Genomic DNA, 20,497 nt, shown 5'->3' on the forward strand with positions numbered 1-20,497 from the left:
ATGTGCGAAAAAAATATTTTGGGGAAAAGTGTAAAACCTTTGTCTAAAATTTAGAAAAGCATTATTAAAGAAAAAATTTAATATTTTAAGGTGTTTACACTTGGTGAGGATGGTTATTGCACATGCTTCTTACTCCTAATATTTGACTTAGTGGGTATTTTTATTAAATTTCACGTCCATCTTTTGCTTAACCTATCCTCTGTGTCTTAATATTCCATTTGATTGCTAGTATCATTTGATTCCTCTAGTCTTTGAAAGTGATCTCATGAATTTAGTCATTAAGACTTGCCATGAATTTAACACTTGAGGGTCTTAGAATTAAATGCCATTTTCCTAGAATCTTGTTAGTTAAACTTATGATGGATTCGCTTTTTTAAGCTCGGGACAGTAGTGTAGCCGCTCTCACAGCTAGGGATTGTAAACCATGAGAAATACATTTTTGTGCCTATAATGATATGGTCAACAATAATTTAAATGTCTAGTTTTTTATGTTTCTCCTTATAGAAAGGAGAATAAACACTTATATTAGGTTATCTTTAATTTAAAAAAGTACAATTTTATGGATAAACAATATAAATTATGAACTCATACTTTCAATCATTTTAACAATTGAAACTATCAAGCATTCACACAAGAAGTAGGGATCCTAGCGCATCACACAATGAGTAGCATAGAAAGTTTCTACAAATTTATACATTATTAAGCTACACACAAATATTTGTGTTGGATCGAGACTTTATAATTGTATACATTTCTAAATAATTAAAGATATAGGTATAAAATAAAATAAAAATATATTTTACTATAATAAATATAGTAGGAAATAATTTTAAAGTTTATATAGTGATAGTAAACAATATTGATATGATAACTATAATGGGAGAATCAATAAGGGAAAAAATAATTTACAAATAGTAAAAAAGATACTAAAAATCATCATTCCTGCCAAGAGACTATAAATCTGCCTGAACATCTCTGCGCTCTCTCTCCCCACTGCGTTTCCCTTCCTCTCCTTCTCTCTCCCCTGCTATGTCAGAGAGTTGCCTCTCCTCTCCATTCTTGCATCAGATGAGCAAAATCTCCTAGAACAGACAGGCTTTTAAACTCGGTTCCTTTCCAGGTTTCTTCGAATCAAGCCGTCAGTGAACAGCTAAATATTATTTTGCTTTGCTGACAGCTTTTTCTCATGATGTGTGTGCGAACAGCTAATTATTATTTTGTGTGTGCCCACTCACTTGTAGCATGGCTAGAATTTGAAGGTTCCAGTAAGGGAATCAACAAGAAGGTGAAAACACAATTACCCTTCACATGAAAGGAAGGGTTTTAAGAAATTTAGTTATATGCCCGCATGGTCATGAGTCATCAGTCGTGGCATCTCAGCTGTACATTTGGCTTGCCTTAATTCCGAGGAAGATGCTCACATGTCCGCAATTGGAATAATCACCACCACCAAGCTCTCGAGATGAGTGACAACTCAGCACTTTGAATGCACAAGATGTAGACACATCAACAGTTGGAATGCTCCCAGATTTCGACACATCAATAGTGCTGGCAACTTCTGAACCTGATTGCTACACACTGTACACTCCCCATGCACCTCAGTCATCACAGCAGACTGTACACTGGACCTCCACTCCCCCCTGCCCATGACAGTCGGGAATGGCCAGGAGTTAGCCATTCTTGGGAGGAATCCGATCGCCCCCGCTAGCGCTAGCTCCCGATTCCACCCGGGAATGGACTCCTCCAAGCCATTCCCTACACCTTCCAATCTCTTCATAAAGAAAAGCTAGTTAAAGAAAAACCCTTCAAAAAGAAAAAATAGGGACGCCCTTCAAATTCTAGGCCTGTTGTGTAGTAAGAATTAGTCAAAAGATAAGGCTCTTTGCTTGATGTGGTAGTAAGACTTAGTCAAAAGATAAGGATGGTTGCTTGATGTGCTAGTAAGACTTAGACAAAAGCTAAGGTTACTCGGCCCTAGCAGTGCAGCACTGCTCATTTAGTGTAGTTTTTCAAAGCCAATATGCTACTTCGAGGGTAGAGTTGAAGGTAATTCTTAAGGAAGAAAAATTTACTAGTACCTTGAATTTAATGATATGCAAAAATTATATTCTTTAATTTATGTAGAAAAATGGATAGATCTTGTTATTATTCGTAGGTTTTTCTCATGTACAGAAGTATCACTGCCGTATTTTTACTCATATAGTTTATTGCATATTTGGATTTCTAGCAAAACAAATCAATAAAAGAAGTGTTTGTCTTTATGAAAACTGAACAGAATTCTGTGATGTTCTATTTCAAAGGATGAATTTGAAATATCCTAGTTATATTTTTCAGTAGGCAGTTTTTCCATTGCTTTAGAAAGTAGTTTTTCGTGTGAGCACTCGCTACTAGCCTATAAAAGCATGTAGTTGCTAGAGGCTTATAATACCAATACAATCAACCTTGAGTCGTGCAATCTACTCTCTCTCTCTCTCTCTCTCTCTCTCTCTCTCTCTCTCTCTCTCCCTCTGCACACACATTAACGTGATGGAGATATTCGACCCTCCATAGCCTACTATCTACTATGGTGCCAAACCCTGATTTCCTACAGCATCAAGGTGAGTGGGTGAATTGGGATTGCCTTTGGTGAAGGAGCTCACATATTTGGAATCCCGAGAAAGCAGTCTTAGTTGGGCACATAAGAGCCCATTGAGGGGTGCAGGGGAGGCACCAAATTTGGGGGCTAGGAGGGTTGCATCAATATTCAAGCCTTCGTGGTGATTTGTGCCTAATTAGGATATATCAAAAGTGGGGATCCGGGAATAGGAGTCAGTAAAACCGGCAAGTTGCATGTTGGGCATCCTCGAATTTATGTTGGGGTAGAGGATTAAAAGGGCCTTTGTCAATTACAATAGGTACATAGGAGCGTATACAATCTGGAGCACTAAATTGTTGCACATCGATGAAGCCCAAGGGCATGCACAACTCTAAATATAGGGTTTGTGGTAATCTTTTGCAAAGAAATTGATAAGTTGCATTGCATCATCTTCACAAAAGTCAAAATTTGAGATTACCTTTGAGTCAGTTGAGATAATCGCATATGCAGGGAGGAGATGGGCTGACCATAATAGTAGTAGAGGTGAAATATTCACCCAAAGAGGAGAGGAATAGCCTATTCTCCTTTGATTTTCCCACAGAACCCAGGATAAGTGAGGAAACCATGGATCTAATACAACGAAAGCAAATGGTGGATTGAGGAGATTAAACATTACTAATCGAGTTGGTCACAAATAGAGATATATGTAGAGCATTAGACGAATAGTATATGTTCAAATTGATTGTGTGTTGATGTTGATTACAAAGATAGTTCATATAATTGCATATTGCATGGGATTTCATAAGACATGTGTGACGGTTGAGATCTAGTGAAGATTCACATTAGTAGTATTCTTAAAGGGATGAGGGCAAGTGAACAAGGCAGAGTACGAGGTCATGTAAAGGCGGAGACGGGGCCATGGCGACGTTATTAGTGTGCACAAGGTCGAGGTCAAGACGACGATGAGCTCGAGCCCGTGCATGAGGCTGGGGTCAAGAACGCAACAAGCTTGGTCTACATGGTCATTGATTGAAGGTGGTTGAGACTCGAGTTGCAAGCAATCTACGGAGCCATCCACGATGCAACAAAGGTAAGGTAAGGTTTTGTTTTCTTTACTATTTCACAGACGAGCAACGCACAAAAAAGAGAGAGAAGCAAGAGAAGAAGACACGGAAAGAGAGAGAGAGAGAGAGAGAGAGAAGAAAGAAGATAGAGGTTTTTTTCCTCCATTTTGGCTTTTAATAGTAAGCAAATAATATACAAATATATATATAGATAGCCTATATACATGTTTTTTAAAGTTTTTTTGAAGGAGAGGATTTTTGTGTGATACATAATATGATTATTTTATATATTAAAAAAATAAAAAATAAAGCAAAGTGTTTTCAAAGTGAATAAGGAGGGTTTTTTTACTTCTTTTATTCAAAAATTAAATAAGACATTTAAAAATGTAATATAAGAAAAGTAAAATTATTGATGGAAAGAAAGACAGTGAAAAACAATGAAAAGAAGAGAGGAAGGGATTTTTTTATTATTATAAAGTGAGGGAGCAATATAAAAGAAAGAGAGAAAGGGAGATTAAACTCACATCAAGTGTAAAAGTGTGTGTGGGAAAGAAAGGGGGAGTGGAGAGGGGGGGAGGTGTGTAACAAGTCTTGTAACAAATCCATACATGTTAGCTGGTCTATCTTTGAGTCCATCATTTCTATAGCCCCTATTTCAATGTAAAGTCTTATTCCACTACTTGAAGAATAGGTAGATGTATTATCATCATTATTGCATATAATTGACTCATTGATTTCATTTGATGAAATCAAAGATAGAAGATCTTCATTTATGGTGCATTCTTCAAACTCTAAATGATTTTATTCTACCTCTGTTTTCTCATTGTTTATTGTGTATTCCCTTTATCCATTATCTTAAAATATACACTTGGATCGAGGAGAAACTTATATTATATACCACCAATTGGGATCCCTTTGGTTAGCGTGAAATACAGAACCTAGAAAAAAATACACAAAACGTGTATAAGAAAATATATCTAAGACTTTCATATTAAATATTAAAATTATCTCAATAAAAAGTACAAACATGTTCACAATGTTATGGTAGAACGTATGTGTCTCTTGCATCTTGCCATAACTTGGTTGAGTCAACTCTCAAAAATCCACTTGGATGCTTTTTCACTGTTCCTTGAGTACCTCTTTACACCACTTGATATACAAATAGAATAATTTGAAAGCTCTAAATCCAATCTCCAAGATTTCTTGATTTGAGAATTGTTTCACAATAGTCAAGTTTCTCTACTATGCAATGTTATTATCTCTTCTACTAGCTCGACTATCTTGCACAACCATTACACCACAATAATTCGTGATTTTTTTACAATTTACACGTTAAGTGCAAAAATGTTGACCTTCTGACCACATTGTGTAACACTATATACATTAGTTTTTTAAAAATTCCTTTATAAACTTAAACACTAAATATATTAGTGAAATAAAACATCTTTACTTACATGGTTGTTTCATCCCCTTGCATACTCCCATTCTTCTCTTATAATCTCCTTTCTCTCCTTTCCAACTTATTTGCTCTAAGGCACCTCTAAGACATTCAATATTGCAATCCTTTGGAAGAGCCTCTAGGTTAGGTTGGGTATGCCATGTTCCTCTGTGTTAATCTCTTAAAGGCTCTTCTCTCCTCCATCCTTCTCTTTCTCGCATCCTCATACTTGTCAATCCTTTTATCCACATCACCAATTGTTAAGAGACAAAATGTAATGACATTTTTCCACATGGACTTATCCATTTTTTGAATGCATCCTTTCCTAGGTGGCACATCTGAAGCCATCCGTTCATCCTCAATCTATGCATTGTTGCATAGAGTTTTAAGCATTTCTCTAAACATGTATGCATAAAGCTCTATGCATTCCTCTATGCATATAACCTTGTAGCTCTATGTATACATACATAGATCTATGCATGTATACATAGATCTACAAGGCTTTATGTATGCATGCATATAGCTTTATGCAATGCATAGCTCTACGTATTTCTATATGCATTGCTTTATGCAATGCTCTACGTATAGAGCTTTATGCATGAGCTCTATGCATACATAGAGCTATGCATGCTTACATAGAGTTATCATACATGCATATATATATATAGAGCTACAAGGCTCTACATATGCATATGCATACATAGAGCTATTATGCATGCATATATATAATGCATATGTATATAGCTACAAGGCTCTATATATGCATGCATAGCTCTATGCAATTCTCTATGCATTGCTTTATGCATGAGCTCTAGCATATATATTGAGCTACAAGGCACTGTATATGCATGAGCTCTAGCATATATATTGAGCTACAAGGCACTGTATATGCATATGTATACATAGACCTATTATGCATGCATAATATCTCTTATGTATACATAGAGCTATTTATGCATGCATAATAGCTCTTATGTGTACATATGCATTCAATATATATATATAATGTATTATGTATACAATATATATATGTATTATGCATATGTATACATAGAGCTATTATGCATGCATATATATAATGCATCAATGTATAGAGCTACAAGGCTCTATATATGCATGCATAGATTTATGCATTTCTTTATACATGAGCTCTAGGGATACATAGAGCATAGCATGTATAAAGATAAGTTCTAGGGATAGAGCTTTATGCATGAGCTCTATGCATACATGAAGGGTGCCAATTTTTTATTGAGCACTATAAAAGGTAAGTATAAATAAAAGGTGAGTATAGTGCTCAATTTTTTATCAAGAACTATAAAAGGTGATTATAGTGCTCATTTTTTTATTGAGCACTATAAAAGGTGAGCATATATGTATAAATAACCCTTTCTTGGTGCTTACATCCTCATGGAGGATTACATTGTTGCATATTGTATCAATATTCCTCTCTCATGACTATGAGCAACATGTGTTTTCTTACTATGTTGAATGAAGTTTTCAAACTAACATTGAACTACCGTTTGAAGACTTACAAGCATCCAAATTACTGTGTGTCTTACCCACATGGCCATACATATCTAGGAATTTACTTACAATTATAATACAAACATTTTACTTCCATAATTGAGTGTTCACTTACATGCCACTTCCACATGGCCATAGATATTTGGGCATGTACTAACGCGAGTCTCATAATTAAACTAAAACATTAATATAAATCACCGGAAGAGTATCCCAAAGCACAAATGTAGCATGTCTTGTAAATAACATTGCACCAATACATATCTAGGTCTAAACCAAAACATAGGCCAAAATGATGCATGTCCTGTATTAATGCTACACCAATACATAGCTATGTCTAAACCAAAACATCAATGTAAAGCATATAAATCACCAGAAGAGTATCCCAAAAGCACAAAAGTACATATATATGTCTAAACTCCATCACCCCAAGTAGGTGGGCCACATACCACCATCCCCCCTCCAAGCATATGCAGTGAAGCATCACCTTTGAACCAAACCGCCACATCCAGCAAATACTTCAATGATGTAATCTGCCTCTTGCCAGCAACCATGTGCAAAATAGCCATGAAGTCAATTAATGAATCAAACCAATTGCATTCATTTATGAAGAGATATGTGACAAAGGACAAACCTCAAAGGTAATTTATATGTGATACATTATTAATTAACAATCATGCAGATTTCTCAACATTTCCAACTAGTAACCTAAAGTTTATCTCGTGATACTACATGGAACCCTTGGACCAACATAGAAGTGGGAAAATCAGCAAAAATGAGCCAAGTTATCTCCTTAGAGGGTTAATACTACAAACAGAGTGAAGATAATTATTACATGCACTAACTAGAAGACATTGTAACTTTAGAAGACAAATTCTCACATTTCTTGTGTGAACTCATCAATGGCTATAATATCAACCAAAACAGCATCCATAGTAGTAACATACTGAAAAGCTTTATGAAAGTGAAGCCAACAATAAGAAAAAACAACAAAAAAGCAAAGTTGTTACATTGTCACTCATATTTCATGAGATAATAAAATATAAGTATCCCTACCTACCTGACAAACGATAGGGCATCACTCTGAAGCCAACCATTGAGAGAACTCAGCCACAATGTCGCTCACTCTCCTATGGATCATCCTCGTTTATTCTACTGTTTTTATTTTCTCTTTCTCCTTTGAGGTTTCTTTCTCTCCTTCATTTCCTTTAGATGCCTCCAAGGTCACATCATGTGAGGGCTCCCCCTTTCCCTTCCTCACACCCTTGCCCTTTGTGATTTCTTTCCCCACCATTTCATTTGTCTCATTTTGTATGGGTGGCAAGGTGATGCTCACATTCAAATTTACTTCTGGTTTTTCTTCAATAAACCCTTATAAACAAACACACAAATCAAATAAGCACGACATAAATTACTTAAATGTCCTTTCCCCCCTCTTTCCTTCATGTCCTCTTTCACACACACCTACACACAAAATATTACTCACACACACACACACACACACACACACACACACACAATTCACATACACACATTCAATTTCACTAAGATAATACGAACCTCTTAGAGCCACTTTTGCTGAGCACAAGCAATAAAGCTTATCTCTAGTAAGACCCACCATAGTTTTATTGCTCCAATTTCATAGAAAAAAAGTCTTCACCATTATAGAGGATAGAAAAAAAGTCTTATAGTTTTATTGCTCCAATTTCTCTTATAGAGGATAGAAAAAAAGTCTTCACCATTACTCAAATTTGCAATGCACATATATTTTTAGCCTTGATCTTTCATTTTTTTCTCCTCAATATTGGTTAACTCTTCTAATTTTTTCTCTAACTCATTTTCCATATACCCAAGCGCTTTAAGACGAGCATCCTCTTTCAGTAGAAATTGATTAAAATCGTCCTATAAAAGTAATACAAACAAAAAATATTTTTCTAAATGAAAACACTAAATAGAGAATAGACTTTCCAAATACATTACAAACAACCAAAAATATTTAAGAATAGAAATCTACCTTCCAAACTAATTGAGCAATTAGAATGCAGGGCATGGTGTACCATGGTGTAACCAAATGTGCTTGTCGAGTATCAAATTTAATCTCCACCTCAGTCCACTTTCTTTCACCAAATGCTGCTCCTGAGCAAAGAAAGTGGACTTTCTTTTTTAATCAGGCCCGATAACATCTTTTTTAGTAGCATACCACCTACTCATCTCATCAAATACAACATCCCTGCTTAGCCTCAATTCACGTGTAGCAAGATTATAGCATTTATATCCCTTTTGCTTAAGGGAATACCCAATAAACACACATTTTCCTACCTTTGGATCCAGCTTAGTACGTAACTCATCTAGCACATGCACATACATCAAAAAACTTTCAAGTGAGACAAATAAGGTTTCTTACCAATAAACTTCTCCTCTAGTGTTACATCATGTATGGCTGTAGTAGAAGTCCTGTTTATGATATAAATTGCTATAGACATAACCTCAGCCCAATAGCTATGTGGCATATTCTTCTTTGCCATCAATGCTCGCGCTATCTTTGCAATGTGCCTGTTTTTTTGCTCAGCAACTCCATTTTGCTGCAGAGTGTATCTACATGTAAATTGTCTCCGAATGTCATTCTTTCGTAAGAATTCAAAGAACTTATTAGAGAAGTATTCTCCCCTCCATCTGACCTTAGGCACTTCACATGCTTTCCTTTCTATTTTTCAGCCACATCACTCTGAAATTCTGAAAATGAGTGAAAACTTCACCCTTCTCCTTCATAAAATACACCCACACTTTCCTCGTGTGGTTATCAATGAATGTTATGTAGTACCTGCAGGCCACCCATAGACATAGTCTTTGCAGGATCCTATACATCTAAATGCACAATATCTAGTACATTCCTGCTCACATTTCTATCATGTGGAAATACATGCTTTGTTTACTTTCCAAATTAACATGCTTCACATACTTTCTTCATACCTTTAACCTTAAAACTTAGGCAATCTTGTCCACAATTTCTTTAGTCTTCTGCATAGACTTCATTCTTTGCACATTGACATGCCCAATTCTCTTATGCCAAATGTCTTTATGTACAATAACTCTTGAACCATTTGCAGACATTACAACACTCACTTTAGGCATATTTACATTCAATGTAAACATTCTTCCCACTCTGTTGCCTTTTGCAACTAACCTGCACTTATCTTTAAAGTCTTCTACATAACAGCTGCATCAGGGTTAACTCGGACCCGCAAACCCTACTCAATCATCTGGCCAACTGAAACCAGATTCTTTGTAATGTTTGGAACATAAAGTATATCTACAAGGTACTTCACCTTACCATCCTACATTGACAATGGCACATCTCCAACGTGGGTAATCGGATGAGCAGTTTCATCCCCTGTTTCAACAAAACCTAGTCTTTCAAGACTCTTCATTTCCTTGAACCACTCACCATGACTTGTCATGTGGTTCAAAGCACCTATTTCAACATACCGTATATCATCCTTACATCTTGCTACATCATTTCCAGACATAGAATTAACTACATGTTGCATAACAAATAACGTCTCATTATCCTCAATATTCCTGCTAGAGGATGCATAGTTGTTTTGCTGCACTTTTCCATTTCGCATGTCACTTTGCTTCTTATAGCAATTTGCCTACACATGTCCAGGCTTACCACAATAAAAATAGCCTCGTGTATCATTATGTTGCCTTTGCCAATTTCCACGACCTCATTGACTTCCTCTGCCTCTAAACTGGCATCTTCCACCTGTGTGTTGCTGTTGCAAATCCTAGGATTGTTGCTGCTGGCTGACCATAAATCCGATTACCTGTTCGACCACCACCTTGGCCACGTCCATGACCTCTACCTCTTCCTCTACCTACACCTATGTAGAAGGCCTGCTACTCTGAACTGTTTTTGTTTTGTGAGGACTGTTGATCTTCACCCAAATTCTTCTCTTCATCAATGATCAGGATTGACACCAAATCTGTGAAGTTGGGAATGTTCTCTCGAGTCTGAAAAGACGTCTTGAACGCCTTGTATTGTGGCCTGAGACCACGTAGACACACTTCCATCTTATCATCATCATCAATAGAAACACAAATTGATGTAAGGGATTCCACAATGCCCTTGATCTTTAAGGTATAATCATTCACAAACATATTTTTCTTCTCCACCGTATGAAGCTCATTCTTCAACTGAATCTTTTGTGCCTTGGTGTTAGTTTTATACAGCTTCACCAAGGTGTCCCATGCCTCCTTAGGCGACTTGGCATCCTGTATATGCCCAATCATGGTGTCTTGTATACTAATAGAAAGCCAATAAATAAATTTTCTTTCTTCTTGATTCCAATCCTTGAATTCTTTTACATCTGCAGCAGTTGGATTAATCTCTGGCATCACTGGTGCCTCCTCATGTTCACCTTTATGTAGTCCCAGTAACCTTTTCCCATTAAGAAATTTTTTAATCTAAATGTTCAAACATGGAAGTTGTTCTTATCAAGATTCTCTGCAACAATCTAGTTTATTCCATCATTTGACATCTTGTCTACAACACAAATTTACCAAAAACAGCACTCTTGTTTGACCTAGGCAAACTCCTGTATTCTCTGCAGTGGTACTATACTACACCCAAACTATCACAACCAGTGACCTCAATTTGCATACATACACCCAATGGCAACTTTAAGACCTCTTTGCAGTACACACAATGTCTGCACAACCAATCACCCTTCCTGCAATTCCAAAAATAGAGTTCTAAAAAGAATAAAAACTTACCCACAGTGCTTGTGAATGTCTACGAGCTGAAAAATGGAGGTCTAGACGCACCTGAAACATGATTTTGGCTCGAAAAATTATGTCCAGTACACAATATAGCTGCCCTGTACTCTTCTCCCGCAAAGAAAGCTCCTCAATCGGAGCTCGTTTGCTGGTGCCTCACGCGAAGAGCTCTCGATAAGGGTGTAATAGCCAACACAAAGGGGGAAGAGTAGATGAATCTCTTACCCTCGTACCACTTCCTGTGCTTCTCTTGCTTGCCGCTCAGCCCTTAGTATGAACCAAACTTTGATACCATGAAAAGATGCAAGGGAAAAGAGAGCTTGAGCTCTTGCAAGCACACACACACACACACACACACACAAACCCTAGAAGAGAACACACAAGGTGAGAGGCTGAAAATTCTTCTTCTTCTTCACACAACAAAAGAGGTCGGTACAAAGAAGATAAAGTGACCACCATAACACATAATAGAGTATATACAAATTATCCATAATGTGAACATGCTAAGTGGAGTGGGTAGGTGTGGACTAGTCAGTTTAGTCCATTTATAGAATCTTTAGCAAAGATATGTCAGTGCTGCCGGCTACCAAACTCGCCCCACCAGGAATGGAAATGTCGAATGGTCATGCAAGCACCTCGTGAGTGTCAGCTCTCTCAGGTTGAGCTTGACATCTCAATAGTATGAAATATATAAAATAAGGTTATATTGACCATCTCTATAAACTAGCAACGCACACAAACATGGTACACTTCTTGGTCGGAGGACACTTATGCACCACAAACATGGTACTCTTCTTGGTCAGAGCACCATAAACACAATCATAAATTTATGACCACAAACACATTACTACAGCACATATACTTGGCAAAAAAAACAAAGAATTAAAGTAGATACTTATAATATGTAATCCTCTTTGCTACAGCACATATACTTGGCAAAAAAAGAATTAAAGTAGATGCTTATAATATGTAATCCTCTTCATCCATGTCTTCAAAAAATGGTTTCTTTCCCACACAAAAACTTCCTCCCACGCAATTATGCCCATTCAACTGTGAGCTCCCTATCAAATGCTTCATTAAGTCTCCTCTGAATTGAATCCCATCCATCAATAGTCTATGGAGAGATAGGCATTGATTCACCATATGGACCTTTAATTGACACAATAAAAAACCCCATGGTTTCCACATAGCTTGCCACATTAAATAAGGAGATGAGCCATACAGCATCATTAACTACTGGTCTAATAGCTTCATTGGCAAACCAAATGGCAAAGAGGCACCAAGGGAGGCTCAGCAGTGGTCCCCGTCTCACATAGAGCTGTCCCAACACATCTCCCATAAGACCCAAAGGGATTTTTTAACCCATCTGACAATAATGCTTCATATCTCCATTGGGCACTATATCACCACTGGTCTAATCAAAGCCGACATATCTAGTATAGTTGCTAGAGTCCTTGAAACCAGGTTACAATATGGCTAGGAGAACCAATGTCATGGGTCAGTGCTTCATATCTCCATTAGGCACTATATCACCATTAGTCTAATCAAAGCTGACATCTAGTGTAGTGGCTAGACTCCTTGAAACCAAGTGATACTATGGCTAGGAGAACCAATGTCATGGGTCGGTGCCACTGTTACACTAGGAGACCCAACGAGCACATTTGAATCTCCCTGCACTTCTCGCAGTTGCATGTGATGTCGATTGCGACCATGGGCCTGGTGTCAATATCATCAACAAGGAATCTCCCTGCACTTCTCGCAGTTGCATGTGATGTCGATTGCGACCATGGGCCTGGTGTCAATATCATCAACAAGGAAGCTCTCCATAGCTTCAATCTCTGCTACACAGAACAGGCTGTGGAGGGTTTGATTTCCGAACGGTAGCGTTGCAAGTTACCTTAGCTCATCTTCAGCGGACAGTGAGGTGTTGTGGTCAGATCCTACATGGTTACCATGATGCCAGCCATAACACCTCGCTGTAGGCTTCTATAAAATTACCTCTATGTGGTGTTCACTTGTATGCTAGCCCCACAAGAGCTTGTTCTCACTAGTAGAGTATTATATTAGTAGTTCCTTTTAAGTAAGAGGATGTTCCCACTAAAGCCAATCATAAGTTTAAAAAAAATTCTTGCATTAAAAAATCATAAGAGGCTATTTCCACCAAGCACAAAAAAAAAAATGTCAAGCAAGTTGTCTCAATGGCAGTGTCAATGTGCAAGAACTACCACCTCTTCAAAAGTTGTGAAAGAAAAATTTATATTGTGCCATAAATATTGTAAGGGTATAGACACTACCTTGGAACAAAAATGTCCAGAGGTAAGACCTACCCAATGTAGTGCATAAATGTTGTTTGCCATTGTCTACTCTATGTTGGCCCAAGCTTCGTATTGTTGGAACACTATTTGTATGGAGGACTTTGTCAAAAATTATTCCTACCATTGTTGTTGTGTACACCCACTTGTCTATCCACACTCTTGTAGTTGTAGAGAAGAGTACACATACCCAATGTTAAAAGGGGGGTCTCTATCTCATTGTACCAAGGGGGGATTATTGTTAGGTTAAGCCAAGTATATTGGGTAGTTTTGTTGGCAACCAAAAAAATCATTGTCCACAAGTTTGGCTTAAGGAGGGGTGTTAGAAATGTAAGCCTAAACTTGTCTCCCTAAGCCTAAGTCTAAAGCCTAAGGTATGTAGCATGTATAGGGCATGTCATAAGTCATGTGTATATGAGGTGGAAAGGTCCCCTACAAGTGTGGAAACATGGAAAAATCAAAGGAGGTGCATATCTTGTCAAAACATCAACGATTATGTCATATTGTAACCTCCTCAAACTCCTATATAAGGTCATGTACTCCTTTCACAAACAATGCAAGAAGATTTTTAGCGTGTTTCTCTATCTCTCATCATGAATGGTAGAAATATCTTTCCACCATAATCTATCAGATATCTTATGCTTTAGTTTTAGCTATGTTGTTTTGATGGAGTTTGTTGAAAAGAAACAATTGTGAGTGAAGACTTGACTTGTGTTAAATCAGAAACTATGTCAGTTAGCTTGTGTTTGAGTCAGTAAGTTGTGATAGAGGCAGTAAGTTGTGATAGAGGCACCTTGATCAGCTTTGTGTCAGGTTTCTTCAGCTGATGTGATTGGGAGATAGATTTTTTCTGGTTTATCACTTATGAACTTTGGGCTAACTATCAGAGGTCTATAGGAATTTGACAGGTTGGTGGACTAGATATTGGTCTAGGTCAGATGAGGCTAAATCAGGTTAAAACAGTGTCAGTTTGTGTTAGCCGAGGAGCAATAGGTATCAGCTACTGTGAGTGTGTAGAATTGGATCTTAATGAGGTTTGAGTGTTCTGAGGCTCAAGGGGTGTTAGTGGACACGTGAAAGGAAGTTTCTGACTGAGTTGTGAGTCAGCAGAGTCAGTCGGGTCTGTTTTAGTTAGATTTGAGTCAGTAGGTGTCAGTAGAAGGTCAACAGAGGGGTGCTAATAGATTCTATGAGGTTCTGAGGAAAGGTTTTGAAGGTAGTTGATGACTGGATAATGTTTGGAAGCTTGGTAGAGGTTTTCCTAATTGAGGTCAGTAAGCAACTGTTGGATTTGGAGTTAGTAGCAGTCATAAGCAACAGATCAACTTGAGTCAGCAATAGATCAGTTTGAGTTAGCAATAGAACAATTTGAGTCAGCTAGAGTTGTTTGTGGTTAGCTGGTAGTTAGATCGGGGAAACTAAAGGCTTGGGAATGAAGATCAAGGCCTTTGGAGGTTAGAGCTGACCTAGGAGGATGTTTAGAGGAGTCAGTTATACAGTTTAAAGAGTTTGGAGTGTGCTCAGGTATCCACCTTGTGTCAACTATAGATTAAGAGACGTCAAATAAGTGGAATGGTACTCCCATTTGGTGTCTGTGTTGGATTGTGGTGTTAGGTGGTTGTTCCCTCCTCACGGTGGTGTATTTTGGATGGGCTATAGAGGCAGGTTCCCCCGACACATCATATTTTGGTGCCCCCACTGAGGATCAAACTTTGGACCTTTAGTTGGTGTGTTTCGAATGGGCTATAGAGGCAGGTTCCCCCAACACATCATTGTTTTGGTTCCCTCACTAAGGAGGTCTTTGAAGCACCCTTTCAGTTTGTTTGTAGGTCTGAAAGTTTTTAGTAGAGCAGATGGCAGCCATGATGACCCACCCTATTTTCCATGGTCATGCTGGTGGTGAGGATCTAGAGGAGTTTTTGTCAGGGATGGAGTTGGCAGCATTCACCTTTGGGAAGGATAGAGATGAGGATAAGTTGACATTGTTGTCAGTGTTGCTAAGGGATATGCCAAACGATGGGTATAGACATGGAGAGCTCAGCTAAATCAAGGTCAGGCATATGAAGACAACAAAGGGGCCTTGGTGTAGTATTATAAACAAGGGGAATCCCCAGATGCTATGTGGCAGGAATCCAAAAGTTAAAGCATAATATGTCTGATGTGTTTGATATATTTGTGGACCATTTTGAAGACCTGTGGGTGATGGGATACGTCCCTAGGAATAGAGCACCCACTGGTTTTACTTAAGAAAGATATGTTTATCTAGTCCCTTCATGCAGATTTGAAGGAGAAAGTGGTGTTGAAGAGACCCAGAACCTTTGAAGAGGTCTTGAGAATTTCCAGAGAGAAGGAGTGGAAGCTACAGAGATTGGCTCTAAAACAAAGGGAAGTTCAGACTAAAGGAAGGCCAGTTGTGCCTGGGGAGAGAAGAGCAACAGGAGTTACTCCAGTGGTTCTATCTCCTTAGTGCCCTTACCCTAGGAGGATAGGAGGTTACACTTATCCTATGCCACTCAGAAGGGAAAATAGGTAGGATGTCAAGAATGTCAACTCAGCTAGAGTCAGAAGAGAAGAAACCAGGGAATAGGATGGATGAGGCTCAATGCTTTAACTGTGGAGTAAGGGGTCATATGGCCCTTCAATGTTTGCAACCAAAAGGAGAGCACCACGCAGAGCCTATGTTGTCATACAAAGACTAGGGGAGGTCAATAGGGCTATTGATTATTGGAATGAAGTTAGAGAGGATCAAGTGCCAAAATAGTAGCCATCCCAAGGTCATACTGGTAATGTCAGTATGTTGGAAACAACCCCACTAAAAAGGAAAGTGAAGTTACTAGTCAGAGAAGTGGGAAGTTCAGCTTTGATACTTGTGTGACATGGTCTTTAGATGGATTAGATGATGAAACAGATCTGGACTAAAGTTTGTTGAAAGCCGAACTGGGAGACCCATGCATTGATGCTCATGAAGTCTTGGGGCTTACTGTTGGTATGCTTATAGAGGAAGCAACCACGATTTTGAAGGATGCTGGCATAAGTTTTTAGGAAGAGGTCTGGAGTAAGGCGCTATTGTGATGTAGACATCTGAGTGTGTACTCGAAGTGACAAGGTATTCCATGTATGATATTTTCAAGGGTATCTATATAAGTTAACTTTGACTCTCTTCTAAACATCCAACTCACACATAATCCAATCTTCTCTCCACTGCTTCTCGCAACTCTTGCCCTTCTCTTCACAATTTCCCCTCCTCTACTGCATACAAGTGTTCTTTTATTCTTTTGGTTGGGGCAACAATAGCTAATTTCATTTTTGGAAAGTGGCCACATAGCAGCCCCTTATTCCTAAGGTGTCTACACATGCTTGACGATTTATTTCTTATCTTTGGGGTTGGGGTGGACATATCTATTGGGCATTTTTTTGCCACAAAAAAACCTATCATAGTTTGCCCAACCCCCCATGGTTAGAGCATTCATGCTCAACCACTTATTTGGCAATAACTTATTCAAATAATGTAGCTCCAGCTCTAGCTTCAGCTCCTCACTTATTCATACTAGCATCTCATAAGCATGACCCATCAAAAGGGTATACCATCATCCTCCAAAGCCAACCAACTGAACTGATCCACCCACCTGGATCAAAAACCTGCAAATAATCTGCAAACACCCTCAATGCTTTGCCCCTGTCAAAATAGCTGCATCATCCATGTAGATTGACTATCCAACCTCCTTTCAAGTCCTTCCCTCTTGTCAACTTCTAGCAAGCCTTCATTCCATTCCTCAAAAAGATTCTGACCATCACAAAAAAACTCCCCAACCAGATTATCCTTAAGAACATTGTAAAAGGGTATACTACCAAAACTATCTTCCAGAACAACATCACCATCCTTACGCATAAAGGCACAGGTCTCCTCATAGTACTTTTCTTCTTGTAAAGTTGAAACTGCAGAAAAACCCTCATTATGCCCACTCTCCCCATCAACCAAAATATGAACGTCCTACAAACTCTCCTTAAGTGTCACCATTCTTCATAACATCCAGGTCTTGAACATTCCTCAAACATTCAGAAACATGAAAGAAACAACTTTTATCCAATTCATCACATCCATCTAGCTGGACATTTACACCACCTAGGTCCAATGGCTCAACATCCATTGCAGCAACATTCTCACCATCCACCTCAAAACAAGTGACATCCATATCATCCAAAAAAGTATCAGGAAAACATAGAGAAACATTTTGCAGCTTAGCTAGTTCGCATTTAGCATCCATAGTCCCTCCACTCTTTTTCCAAGATGATGTACAAGGTTTGTCGAGAGATGTTATATGCCATCATCAAAGAATCAATGCAAGCATTCTTCTCCAACTGCATTATCCAGTCTAGACATCCACATTGCTTTTGTCTTCTACATGTTTGCTTCTCGAAAATATGCCACAACTACATGAAGAGGTATAAAACATGATAGTTCAATCTTCTTAGAAATCCTTCCTACTTTCATAGACTTCTGAATATCCAAGAAAATCTTTGATTTAAATGCTAATAGAGTGCCTTTGTCTTGAAAGTCCCAATATACAGAATCTGGACTTCGTATAAGCAAACTATCTAGTCTTCCACCATAGGCTTCTGGTCTTGTAGGCTGGACAATAGACTTAGCATTGTATAAAAATATCTGCTTGTTAATGAAAAAAGAAGTTGGTTAATTGAAAAATAATACTTTCCCAAGATCAGCACGCATAGCTTCGAAAGTCTATGAATGACTCCACAACTTGCCACTAATTCTTGTTGATGAGACAGGGTAAATTGAAATCCCCCATGCATTAATGTTTTCTCATACGGCTTGGGAAAAATGCACAAAATCTTGGCCCCCATCTCCCTTCTACCTTTTCAAAATCCCTTAAGTACTATATCTATAACTACACTATAAGTATGCATATTTCTACCACCTACTATTTGCCATATTTTCTCTCCCATCTTTATATATATACTTGCACAAGTAAATAAATCCTAAGTCTATTTCCTCATATATATTTATGCCTAAGATATCTTTTTCCTAAAAGTCTCCTTTTGCACCCAACCTAGTATGGCCTATCCTAGCTATGCTATGATACTACTATATATATTATTTACACCACCATATTGTATTTATTATTAGATTTCACACCTAATAGATACAAAAGCCATGCTACACCATATATATATACATATATATGCTATATAATATCATTTTTTCTCCCTTGTTATCAATCTCCACTCTCCCACCCTCTTTTTCCCCAACACCACGTTGTGGGGCCCACATGGGTTTACATGGGTCCCACTTGTCCCACACCCATGCTGGAAGCTCCCTCTTTACACCCTCATGCATAGCCTCTCCACCCGGGCCCACGTGGGCCACCCTGAGCCATCCCGCACATACATGCTCGCTCAAACCCTCATCAAGCTTCTCTGCCACATGAACAACCCCACACATGCCACCCTCCATGTAATTGTTAATTCCTTTTCTTTTTTGGAAAATTTATCATCAACCTACAAAAGTCAAAACCATCTTTGGATTGTGTGTGTGTGTGTGTATATATATATATATATTCCTAAAAGTAGCCTCCCTAGTCTTAGGCCCACACTAGGCCTACCTTTTAAAAAATATGTAAGCTAATAAAGGCATGTAAGGAAAGGCATCTCCAACTAAAAAAAAGAAAACAAATGAGGATGTGCACTTTGCTACAAGGATACAAGGCTCCAAAAGAGATATTCAAAGGTGGTCTCCACTTCATCATAAACAATTTCCAACCTTCCATTAATGGAATAAAAAATGCAAAGTCTACCTTCCCTTTTTTGTAATAAAGAAACAAAATATCAAAGCTTGGTATTATCTCAAGATTTTCTTTTGTGAAGAAACCCACCATCTCTAGAAACATCCATGAGGATTCACTAAGCCTCTACACACCATCTACATATCCTTGGAGAGGCTCATTTTGGAGAATTACTTGGAGATATTTTATCTCATATAACCCCAACTCATCTATCCAAAATATCCTCATCTATCCAAAATATCCCACCACATGGCAGGCTAAGAGGACACCAAACCTTGTAATATCTCATGATATGAAATATCTTTGTACTCTTGGAGGCCTATAAAAAGGGTCATAGTATTGGCACCAACACAAGAGAAAATAGAGATCCATCCATAGGAGCCATTACCCTTCATCTCTATCCATCATCCTTAGGCTATCACTCTAGTCATCCTCTCCATCCTCAAGCCTTGTAGTCCTTATGCTTGTATCCCTACTTTTCATATCAATAAGATTGTATTGTGGGCTTTTTCTATCATCAAGTGCATATCCTCTCTCTCTCTCTCTCTCTCTCTCTCTCTCTCTCTCTCTCTCTCTCTCTCTCTCTCTCATTTCAATAGAATATTTGTATCCCATGCTTAAAGTTTCTCTTTGGGTAGAGTCTTAATGTGCCCCGTGCATGTGAAGTAAGGAGGAGCAAGGAAAGGTGTGGGCTTGCCCCTACTCTCTTCTCCACTAGGCTTGAGATAGGGTAAATTGAAATCCCCCATGCATTAATTTTTTCTCATACGGCTTGGGAAAAATGCACAAAATCCTACCCCCATCTCCCTTCTAGCTTTTCAAAATCCCCCATGCATTAATTTTTTCTCATACGGCTTGGGAAAAATGCACAAAATCTTGCCCCCCATCTCCCTTCTACCTTTTCAAAATCCCTTAGGTACTATATTTATAACTACACTATAAGTATGCATATTTCTACCACCTACTATTTGCCATATTTTCTCTCTCATATTTATATATATACTTGC

Source organism: Cibotium barometz, chromosome 22, assembly GCF_041138505.1.
Source record: "Cibotium barometz isolate CiBa-2024 chromosome 22, ASM4113850v1, whole genome shotgun sequence".
Taxonomy (NCBI): domain Eukaryota; kingdom Viridiplantae; phylum Streptophyta; class Polypodiopsida; order Cyatheales; family Cibotiaceae; genus Cibotium; species Cibotium barometz.